Genomic DNA, 12180 nt, shown 5'->3' on the forward strand with positions numbered 1-12180 from the left:
TACAGTACCAGTCAAAAGGTTGGACACACCTACTCATTTCAGGGCTTTTCTTTATATTTTTTATTTTATACATTGTATAATTATACTGAAGACATCAAAACTATGAAATAACACATATGGAATAATGTAGTAAGCAAAAAAGTGTTAAACAAATCAAAATATATTTTATATTTGAGATTCTTTAAAGTAGCCACCCTTTGCCTTGATGACAGCTTTGCACACTCTTGGCATTCACTCAACTAGTTTCATGAGGTAGTTAGTTACCTGGAATGCAATTTAATTAACAGGTGTGAGTTGTTAAATATACATTTCTGGAATTTCTTAACCTTCTTAATGCGTTTGAGCCAATCAGTTGTGTTGTGACAAGGTATGGTTGGTATACAGAAGATATAGCCCTATTTGGTAAAATACCAAGTCCAATTTATGGCAAGAACAGCTCAAATAAGCAAAGAGAAATGACAGTCCATCATTACTTTAAGACATGAAGATCAGTTAATCCGTTGTGTTGCTACCATGTTGTTGTCATGTTGTGTTGCTACCATGCTGTGTTGTCATGTGTTGCTGGCTTGCTATGTTGTTGTCTTAGGTCTCTATTTATGTAGCGTTGTGTTGTCTCTCTTGTCGTGATGTGTTTTGTCCTACATTTATATTTTATTACAAATATATATTTTTAATCCCAGGCCTTTTACCTTTTGGTAGGCCATCATTGTAAATAGGAATTTCTTATTTTTTGCTGCAAAGAAACCAAGAGACTTGCTTGGGCCAAGAAACACAAGCAATAGACAATAGACAGTTACAAATCTGTCCTTTGGTGTGATGAGTCCAAATTTGACATTTTTGTTTCCAACCGCCGTATCTTTGTGAGACGCAGAATAGGTGAACGGATCGTCTCTGCATGTGTGGTTCCCAACGTGAAGCATGGAGGAGGAGGTGTGAGGGTGCTTTGCTGGTGACACTGTCTGTGATTTATTTAGAATTCAATACATATTTAACCAGAATGGCTATAACAGCATTCTGCAGTAATACGCCATCCCATCTGGTTTGACCTTAATGGGATAAAATTTATTTTTCAATGGGTGTCATGCCCTGGTCTTAGTATTTTGTGTTTTCTTTATTATGTTGGTCAGGCCAGGGTGTGACATAGGTTTAGTGTGATGTGTTTTGTCTTGGGGTTTTGTTAGATATTGGGTTTGTGGCTTAGTGGGGGTATCTAGCATAGTCTATGGCTGTCTGGAGTGGTTCTCAATCAGAGGCAGGTGTTTATCGTTGTCTCTGATTGGGAACCATATTTAGGCAGCCATATTCTTTGAGTGTTTTGTGGGTGATTGTTCCTGTCTCTGTGTTTGTTGTCACCAGATAGGCTGTTTAGGTTTTCACGTTACGTTTGTTGTTTTTGTATTGTTCGTGTTTATTCGTTCATTAAACATGTATGAAAATTACCACGCCGCATTTTGGTCCGAACCTTGCTACACCTCTTCGTCAGAGGAGGAGTTAGAAGAAAACCGTAACAGAATCACCCACCACAACAGGACCAAGCGGCGTGGTGACAGGCAGGAGCAGCGTAATGAGGACTTCTGGACTTGGGAGGAAATCCTGGACGGTAAAGGACCCTGGGCACAGCCAGGAGAATATCGTCGCCCCAAAGAAGAGCTGGAGGCGGCGAAAGCTGAGAGGCGCTGGTATGAGGAGGCAGCACGGCGACGCGGATGGAAGCCCGAGAGTCAGCCCCCAAAATTTATTGGGGAAGCCAGGTAGGAGACCTGCGTCAACTTCCTGTGGTTACCGGGGGGCTAGAGAGACCGGGCAGGCACCGTGTTATGCTGTGGTGCGCACGGTGTCCCCAGTGCGGGTGCATAGCCCGGTGCGGTATATTCCAGCTCCGCGTATCGGCCGGGCTAGAGTGAGCGTCGAGCCAAATGCCATGAAGCCGGCTCTACGCATCTGGTCCCCAGTGCGTCTCCTTGGGCCGGCTTACATGGCACCCACCTTGCGCACGGTGTCCCCAGTTCGCCTGCATAGCCCAGTGCGGGCTATTCCACCTCACCTCGCCACACTGGGAGAGCGACCGGGAGTATTCAACCAGGTAAGATTGGGCAGGCTCAGTGCTCAAGAGCTCCAGTGCGCCTGCACGGTCCGGTCTACCCAGTACCACCTCCACGCACCAGCCCTCCGGTGGCAGCTCCCCGCACCAGGCTTCCTGTGCGTGTCCTCGGCCCAGTACCACCAGTGCCAGCACCACGCATCAGGCCTACAGTGCGCCTCGCCTCTCCAGAGCTGCCAGAGCCTTCCTCCTCTCCTGCGCTGCCGGAGTCTCCCGCCTGTTCAGCGCTGCCAGAGCCTTCCTCCTCTACAGCGCTGCTGGAGTCTCCTGCCTGTTCAGCGCAGCCAGAACTGCCAGTCTGCATGGAGCAGCCAGAGCTGCCAGTCTGCATGGAGCAGCCAGAGCTGCCAGTCTGCATGGAGCAGCCAGATCTGTCGGTCAGCATGGAGCAGCCAGAGCTGCCAGTCTGCATGGAGCTGCCAGACCTTTCAGTCTGCATGGAGCAGCCAGAGCAGTCGGTCTGCATGGAGCAGCCAGAGCAGTCGTCTGCATGGAGCACCTAGAGCTGCCAGTCTGCATGGAGCAGCCAGAGCTGCCAGTCTGCATGGAGCAGCCAGATCTGTCGGTCAGCATGGAGCAGCCAGAGCTGCCAGTCTGCATGGATCTGCCAGAGCTTTCAGTCTGCATGGAGCAGCCAGAGCAGACGGTCTGCATGGAGCAGCCAGAGCTGCCAGTCTGCAAGGAGCTGCCAGAGCTGCCAGTCTGCATGGAGCTGCCAGAGCTGCCAGTATGCAAGAATCCGCCAGAGCTGCCAGTCTGCAAGAAGCCGCCAGAGCTGCCAGTCTGCAAGAAGCGGCCAGAGCTGCCAGTCTGCATGGAGCAGCCAGAGCCGTCAGTCAGTATAGAGCAGCCAGAGCTGCCAGTCAGCATGGAGCAGCCAGAGCCGCCAGTCAGCATGGAGCAGCCAGAGCCGCCAGTCAGCATGGAGCAGCCAGAGCCGCCAGTCTTCCAGGATCCGCCAGTCAGCCAGACTCTTCCAGATTCGCCAGTCAGCCAGACTCTTCCAGATCCGCCAGTCAGCCAGACTCTTCCAGATCGCCAGTCAGCCAGACTCTTTCAGATATGTCAGTCTGCCAGGATCCGTCAGTCAGCCAGACTCTTCCAGATCCGCCAGTTAGCCAGGATCTGCCAGAACCGCCAGCCAGCCAGGATCTGCCAGATCAAACTACCTGCCTGAGCTTCCTCTGAGTACTGAGCTTCCTCTGAGTACTGAGCTTCCTCTCAGTGCTGAGCTTTCTCTCAGTGCTGAGCTTCCTCTCAGTGCTGAGCTTCCCCTCAGTCCCGAGCTTCCCCTCAGTCCCGAGCTTCCCCTCAGTCCCGAGCTACCCCTCAGTCCCGAGCTACCCCTCAGTCCCGAGCTGCCCCTCAGTCCTGAGCTGCCTCAGTCCCGAGCTGCCCCTCAGTCCCGAGCTGCCCCTCAGTCCAGTGGGGTTCTGGGTGAGGACTACTAGGCCATGGTCGGCGGCGAGGGTGGACTATCCAAGGACGCGAGGAGGAAGGACTAAGACTTTGATAGATTGGAGTCCACGTCCCGCGCCGGAGCCTCCACCATGGACAGACGCCCACCCGGACCCTTCCCTATGGTTTTTGGTGTGCGCCCGGGAGTCCGCACCTGGGGTGGGGGGTTCTGTCACGCCCTGGTCTTATTATTTTGTGTTTTCTTTATTATATTGGTCAGGCCAGGGTGTGACATGGGTTTATTGTGGTGTGTTTTGGCTTGGGGTTTTGTTAGGTATTGGGTTTGTGGCTTAGTGGGGGTATCTAGCATAGTCTATGGCTGTCTGGAGTGGTTCTCAATCAGAGGCAGGTGTTTATCGTTGTCTCTGATTGGGAACCATATTTAGGCAGCCATATTCTTTGAGTGTTTGGTGGGTGATTGTTCCTGTCTCTGTGTTTGTTGTCACCAGATAGGCTGTTTAGGTTTTCACGTTACGTTTGTTGTTTTTGTATTGTTCGTGTTTATTCGTTCATTAAACATGTATGAAAATTACCACGCCGCATTTTGGTCCGAACCTTGCTACACCTCTTCGTCAGAGGAGGAGTTAGAAGAAAACCGTAACAACGGGACAATGACCCAACACCTCCAGGCTGTGTAAGGGCTATTTGAACAAGAAGGAGAGTAATGGAGTGCTTCATAAGATGACCTGGCCTCCACAATCACCCAACCTCAAACCAATTGTTATGATATGATATGTTGATATTGATATGTTGCTCGACCACATCCTTGTTTGTTTTTACACCCACTTATAGGAAGATGGACAAAGAATACAGTTTAATTATTAATTAACATATTGAAATATGCACATCACACAGAGACATTGACAAAGATGTGTGTGTATTAGTGTATTATTCACAGTAGGCATCGACTGGCGCAGTACGTCCATGGAGGTTGAGTGTTTAATTGATCATTAAGACAGTAACTAGAGGAGGATGGCACTAGCAGGAGGTTACCAATAAGGCTGGCATACCTTTACTCTTGCCTTTGTACTCTATATCTCTTTATGCTGTACAGTGCCTTCGGAAAGTATTCAGACCCCTTGCTTTTTTCCACATTTTGTTAGGTTACAGCCTTATTCTAAAATTGACTAAATTGTTTTTTTCCTTAAAATACTAGCAACAGTGTGTGAAAACCTTGTGAAGACTTACAGAAACGTTTGACCTCTGTCATTGCCAACAAAGGGTATATAACAAAGTATTGAGATAAACGTTTGTTATTGACCAAATACTTATTTTCCACCGTAATTTGCAAATAAATCCATTAAAAATCCTACAATGTGATTTTCTGGATTTTTTTCCCTCATTTTGTCTGTCATAGTTGAAGTGTAGCTATGATGAAAATTACAGGCCTCTCGTCTTTTTAAGTGGGAGAACTTGCACAATTGGTGGCTGACTAAATACTTTTTTGCTCCACTGTAACTCAGTTCCATAGTTGTGTGTGTGTGTGTGTGTGTGTGTGTGTGTGTGTGTGTGTGTGTGTGTGTGTGTGTGTGTGTGTGTGTGTGTGTGTGTGTGTGTGTGTGTGTGTGTGTGTGTGTGTGTGTGTGTGTGTGTGTGTGTGTGTCAGTCACCAGATGTCAACCCGATTGAACACTAACAGGAGATTGTGGAGCGACCACCTAAAACAGCGTTTTCCACCACCATCAGCAAAACACCAAATTATAGAATTTCTTGTGGAAGAATGGTGTTGCATCCTTCCAATAGTTCCAGACACGAGTAGAATCTATGCCAAGGCACATTGAAAGTGTTCTGGCAGCCTGTGGTGGCCCAACACCCTATTAAGGCATTTTATCTGGTTGTTTCCTATATTTTTGCAGTTAGCTGTATATCACCCTCTAGTGGAAATGTCGTTACCAGGTGAAAGCAAATTCTTAATGGGCATCTAGCATTGCTTTCACCTGGGTCATATTCATTAGTGCAAACCGTATCAAAACGTTTTGCAACCGAAAAAGAAAAACAAGTGTTTCTTATTGGACAAATCTTAGGTCATCTTAGGTTTCATTACATACAGTCGAGAAGAACTACTGAACATAAGAGCAGCGTCAACACACCATCAGTACGACCAAGAATATGACTTTCGCGAAGCGGATCCTGTGTTCTGCCTTTCACCCAGGACAACGGAATGGATCCCAGCCGGCTTGGATCCCCAAAAAAAGACTTTGAAAAAGGGGAAAACGAAGCGGTCTTCTGGTCAGACTCCGGAGACGGGCACATCGTGCACCACTCCCTAGCATTCTCCTCGCCAATGTCCAGTCTCTTGACAACAAGGTTGATGAAATCCGAGCAAGGGTAGCATTCCAGAGGGACATCAGAGACTGTAACGTTCTTTGCTTCACGGAAACATGGCTCACTGGAGAGACGCTATCGGAGACGGTGCAGCCAGCTGGTTTCTCCACGCATCGCGCCGACAGAAACAAACATCTTTCTGGTAAGAAGAGGGGCGGGGGCGTATGCTTTATGGTTAACGTGGCGTGGTGTGGCCACAACAACATACAGGAACTCAAGTCCTTCTGTTCACCTGATTTAGAATTCCTCACAATCAAATGTAGACCGCATTATCTACCAAAGGAATTCTCTTCGATTATAATCACAGCCGTATATATTCCCCCGCAAGCAGACACATCGATGGCTCTGAATGAACTTTATTTGACTCTTTGCAAACTGGAATCCATATATCCGGAGGCTGCATTCATTGTCGCTGGGGATTTTAACAAGGCTAATCTGAAAACAAGACTCCCTAAATTTTATCAGCATATCGATTGCGCAACCAGGGCTGGAAAAACCTTGGGTCATTGCTATTCCAACTTCCGCAACGCATATAAGGCCCTGCCCCGCCCTCCTTTCGGAGAAGCTGACCACGACTCCATTTTGTTGAACCCTGCCTACAGACAGAAACTAAAACAAGAAGCTCCCGCGCTGAGGTCTGTTCAACGCTGGTCCGACCAATCTGATTCCACACTCCAAGACTGCTTCCATCACGTGGACTGGGATATGTTCCGTATTGCGTCAGACAACAACATTGACGAATACGCTGATTCGGTGTGCAGGTTCATTAGAACGTGCATTGAAGATGTCGTTCCCATAGCAACGATTAAAACATTCCCAAACCAGAAACCGTGGATTGATGGCAGCATTCGCGTGAAACTGAAAGCGCGAACCACTGCTTTTAATCAGGGCAAGGTGACTGGAAACATGACCGAATATAAACAGTGTAACTATTCCCTCCGCAAGGCAATCAAACAAGCTAAGCGTCAGTATAGAGACAAAGTAGAATCTCAATTCAACGGCTCAGACACAAGAGGTATGTGGCAGGGTCTACAGTCAATCACGGATTACAAAAAGAAAACCAGCACCGTCACGGACCAGGATGTCTTGCTCCAAGGCAGACTAAATAACTTTTTTGCCCGCTTTGAGGACAATACAGTGCCACTGACACTGCCCGCAACTAAAACATGCAGACTCTCCTTCACTGCTGCCGACGTGAGGAAAACATTTAAACGTGTCAACTCTCGCAAGGCTGCAGGCCCAGACGGCATCCCCAGCCGCGCCCTCAGAGCATACGCAGACCAGCTGGCTGGTGTGTTTACGGACATATTCAATCAATCCCTATCCCAGTCTGTTGTTCCCACATGCTTCAAGAGGGCCACCATTGTTCCTGTTCCCAAGAAAGCTAAGGTAACTGAGCTAAACGACTACCGCCCCGTAGCACTCACTTCCGTCATCATGAAGTGCTTTGAGAGACTAGTCAAGGACCATATCACCTCCACCCTACCTGACACCCTAGACCCACTCCAATTTGCTTACCGCCCAAATAGGTCCACAGACGATGCAATCTCAACCACACTGCACACTGCCCTAACCCATCTGGACAAGAGGAATACCTATGTGAGAATGCTGTTCATCGACTACAGCTCGGCATTTAACACCATAGTGCCCTCCAAGCTCGTCATCAAGCTCGAGACCCTGGGTCTCGACCCCGCCCTGTGCAACTGGGTACTGGACTTCCTGACGGGCCGCCCCCAGGTGGTGAGGGTAGGCAACAACATCTCCACCCCGTTGATCCTCAACACTGGGGCCCCACAAGGGTGCGTTCTGAGCCCTCTCCTGTACTCCCTGTTCACCCACGACTGCGTGGCCACGCACGCCTCCAACTCAATCATTAAGTTTGCGGACGACACAACAGTAGTAGGCTTGATTACCAACAACGACGAGACGGCCTACAGGGAGGAGGTGAGGGCCCTCGGAGTGTGGTGTCAGGAAAATAACCTCACACTCAACGTCAACAAAACTAAGGAGATGATTGTGGACTTCAGGAAACAGCAGAGGGAACTCCCCCCTATCCACATCGGTGGAACAGTAGTGGAGAGGGTAGTAAGTTTTAAGTTCCTCGGCGTACACATCACAGACAAACTGAATTGGTCCACCCACACAGACAGCATCGTGAAGAAGGCGCAGCAGCGCCTCTTCAATCTCAGGAGGATGAAGAAATTTGGCTTGTCACCAACAGCACTCACAAACTTCTACAGATGCACAATCGAGAGCATCCTGTCACCGCCTGGTACGGCAACTGCTCCGCCCACAACCGTAAGGCTCTCCAGAGGGTAGTGAGGTCTGCACAACGCATCACCGGGGGCAAACTACCTGCCCTCCAGGACACCTACACCACCAGATGTCACAGGAAGGCCATAAAGATCATCAAGGACAAGAACCACCCGAGCAACTGCCTGTTCACCCCGCTATCATCCAGAAGGCGAGGTCAGTACAGGTGCATCAAAGCTGGGACCAAGAGACTGAAAAACAGCTTCTATCTCAAGGCCATCAGACTGTTAAACAGCCACCACTAACATTGAGTGGCTGCTGCCAACACACTGACTCAACTCCAGCCACTTTAATAATGGGAATTGATGTAAAATATATCACTAGCCACTTTAAACAATACTACCTAATATAATGTTTACATACTCTACATTATTCATCTCATATGTATACGTATATACTGTAATCTGGGATCCTCATCTCTCCCAAGTGGTCTTTCTCTCTTTCTCCCCTTACCCATCTGTCTATCGCCTCCTTTGAATTCCATGCTGTCACAGTTACCAGCCCTTTCAAGCTTAACATCCTTATCATTTATCGCCCTCCAGGTTCCCTCGGAGAGTTCATCAATGAGCTTGATGCCTTGATAAGCTCCTTTCCTGAGGACGGCTCACCTCTCACAGTTCTGGGCGACTTTAACCTCCCCACGTCTACCTTTGACTCATTCCTCTCTGCCTCCTTCTTTCCACTCCTCTCCTCTTTTGACCTCACCCTCTCACCTTCCCCCTACTCACAAGGCAGGCAATACGCTTGACCTCATCTTTACTAGATGCTGTTCTTCCACTAACCTCATTGCAACTCCCCTCCAAGTCTCCGACCACTACCTTGTATCCTTTTCCCTCTCGCTCTCATCCAACACTTCCCACACTGCCCCTACTCGGATGGTATCGCGCCGTCCCAACCTTCGCTCTCTCTCCCCCGCTACTCTCTCCTCTTCCATCCTATCATCTCTTCCCTCTGCTCAAACTTTCTCCAACCTATCTCCTGATTCTGCCTCCTCAACCCTCCTCTCCTCCCTTACTGCATCCTTTGACTCCCTATGTCCCCTATCCTCCAGGCCGGCTCGGTCCTCCCCTCCCGCTCCGTGGCTCGACGACTCATTGCGAGCTCACAGAACAGGGCTCCGGGCAGCCGAGCGGAAATGGAGGAAAACTCACCTCCCTGCGGACCTGGCATCCTTTCACTCCCTCCTCTCTACATTTTCCTCCTCTGTCTCTGCTGCTAAAGCCACTTTCTACCATTCTAAATTCCAAGCATCTGCCTCTAACCCTAGGAAGCTCTTTGCCACCTTCTCCTCCCTCCTGAATCCCCCCTCCTCCCTCTCTGCAGATGACTTCGTCAACCATTTTGAAAAGAAGGTCGACGACATCCGATCCTCGTTTGCTAAGTCAAACGACACCGCTGGTTCTGCTCACACTGCCCTACCCTATGCTCTGACCTCTTTCTCCCCTCTCTCTCCAGATGAAATCTCGCGTCTTGTGATGGCCGGCCGCCCAACAACCTGCCCGCTTGACCCTATCCCCTCCTCTCTTCTCCAGACCATTTCCGGAGACCTTCTCCCTTACCTCACCTCGCTCATCAACTCATCCCTGACCGCTGGCTACGTCCCTCCCGTCTTCAAGAGAGCGAGAGTTGCACCCCTTCTGAAAAAACCTACACTCGATCCCTCCGATGTCAACAACTACAGACCAGTATCCCTTCTCTCTTTTCTCTCCAAAACTCTTGAGCGTGCCGTCCTTGGCCAGCTCTACCGCTATCTCTCTCAGAATGACCTTCTTGATCCAAATCAGTCAGGTTTCAAGACTAGTCATTCAACTGAGACTGCTCTTCTCTGTATCACGGAGGCGCTCCGCACTGCTAAAGCTAACTCTCTCTCCTCTGCTCTCATCCTTCTAGACCTATCGGCTGCCTTCGATACTGTGAACCATCAGATCCTCCTCTCCACCCTCTCCGAGTTGGGCATCTCCGGCGCGGCCCACGCTTGGATTGCGTCCTACCTGACAGGTCGCTCCTACCAGGTGGCGTGGCGAGAATCTGTCTCCTCACCACGCGCTCTCACCACTGGTGTCCCCCAGGGCTCTGTTCTAGGCCCTCTCTTATTCTCGCTATACACCAAGTCACTTGGCTCTGTCATAACCTCACATGGTCTCTCCTATCATTGCTATGCAGACGACACACAATTAATCTTCTCCTTTCCCCCTTCTGATGACCAGGTGGCGAATCGCATCTCTGCATGTCTGGCAGACATATCAGTGTGGATGACGGATCACCACCTCAAGCTGAACCTCAGCAAGACGGAGCTCCTCTTCCTCCCGGGGAAGGACTGCCCGTTCCATGATCTCGCCATCACGGTTGACAACTCCATTGTGTCCTCCTCCCAGAGCGCTAAGAACCTTGGCGTGATCCTGGACAACACCCTGACGTTCTCAACTAACATCAAGGCGGTGTCCCGTTCCTGTAGGTTCATGCTCTACAACATCCGCAGAGTACGACCCTGCCTCACACAGGAAGCGGCGCAGGTCCTAATCCAGGCACTTGTCATCTCCCGTCTTGATTACTGCAACTCGCTGTTGGCTGGGCTCCCTGCCTGTGCCATTAAACCCTACAACTCATCCAGAACGCCGCAGCCCGTCTGGTGTTCAACCTTCCCAAGTTCTCTTACGTCACCCCGCTCCTCCGCTCTCTCCACTGGCTTCCAGTTGAAGCTCGCATCCGCTACAAGACCATGGTGCTTGCCTACGGAGCTGTGAGGGGAACGGCACCTCAGTACCTCCAGGCTCTGATCAGGCCCTACACCCAAACAAGGGCACTGCGTTCATCCACCTCTGGCCTGCTCGCCTCCCTACCACTGAGGAAGTACAGTTCCCGCTCAGCCCAGTCAAAACTGTTCGCTGCTCTGGCCCCCCAATGGTGGAACAAACTCCCTCACGACGCCAGGACAGCGGAGTCAATCACCACCTTCCAGAGACACCTGAAACCCCACCTCTTCAAGGAATACCTAGGATAGGGTAAGTAAGGGTAAGTAATCCTTCCCCCCCAAAAAAGATTTAGATGCAAGTGGCTGTTCCACTGGACGTCATAAGGTGTATGCACCAATTTGTAAGTCGCTCTGGATAAGAGCGTCTGCTAAATGACTTAAATGTAATGTAATGTAAATGTAATCTATATCATCTACTGCATCCTTATGTAATACATGTATCACTAGCCACTTTAACTATGCCACTTTGTTTACATACTCATCTCATATGTATATACTGCACTCAATACGATCTACTGTATCTTGCCTATGCCGCTCTGTACCATCACTCATTCATATATCTTTATGTACATATTCTTTATCCCCTTACACTTGTGTCTATAAGGTAGTAGTTTTGGAATTGTTAGCTGGATTACTTGTTGGTTATTACTGCATTGTCGGAACTAGAAGCACAAGCATTTCGCTACACTCGCACTAACATCTGCTAACCATGTGTATGTGACAAATAACATTTGATTTGATTTGATTTTAAAATCATTGCAGTCAGATGAAGGAAGGCTGATAAGGAGAGACATTCCTTATAGGACTAAACTTCTTCCGACTATTGAGAAAAACTCCTCTACAGACAAATCAGTTGAATGGCCGTTTTTTTATAGCATTTTATCTGGATATATGGAATGATCAGATCATGATATTTCACTCTTTCACACCGAGGCTTGGTGATTATCGAGGCCGGGAGTGTTGGAAAGCTATTTCAAATACTGTTAAAGAAACAGACTTGGTTGACTTACTGTGTGAGGTTAAGAAAAAATGACTGCGAAACTCAGATTATTAGTGGTGGACGTGGTGAGTTATGACAATCACGAAATCTGACATTGCAAAATAGACACTTTCCTACTTTTGCATGCAGCAGCCAGGTACGTCGACTTCTGTGCGTGCTCAGGCGCACGCTCCCTCGACTGTATCAGGACAGAGAACATGCTCATTGCTCACGGAGCACTCCAAACAAAAG

The sequence above is a fragment of the Oncorhynchus keta genome, chromosome 33 (genome assembly GCF_023373465.1).
Source record: "Oncorhynchus keta strain PuntledgeMale-10-30-2019 chromosome 33, Oket_V2, whole genome shotgun sequence".
In the NCBI taxonomy this organism is placed as follows: domain Eukaryota; kingdom Metazoa; phylum Chordata; class Actinopteri; order Salmoniformes; family Salmonidae; genus Oncorhynchus; species Oncorhynchus keta.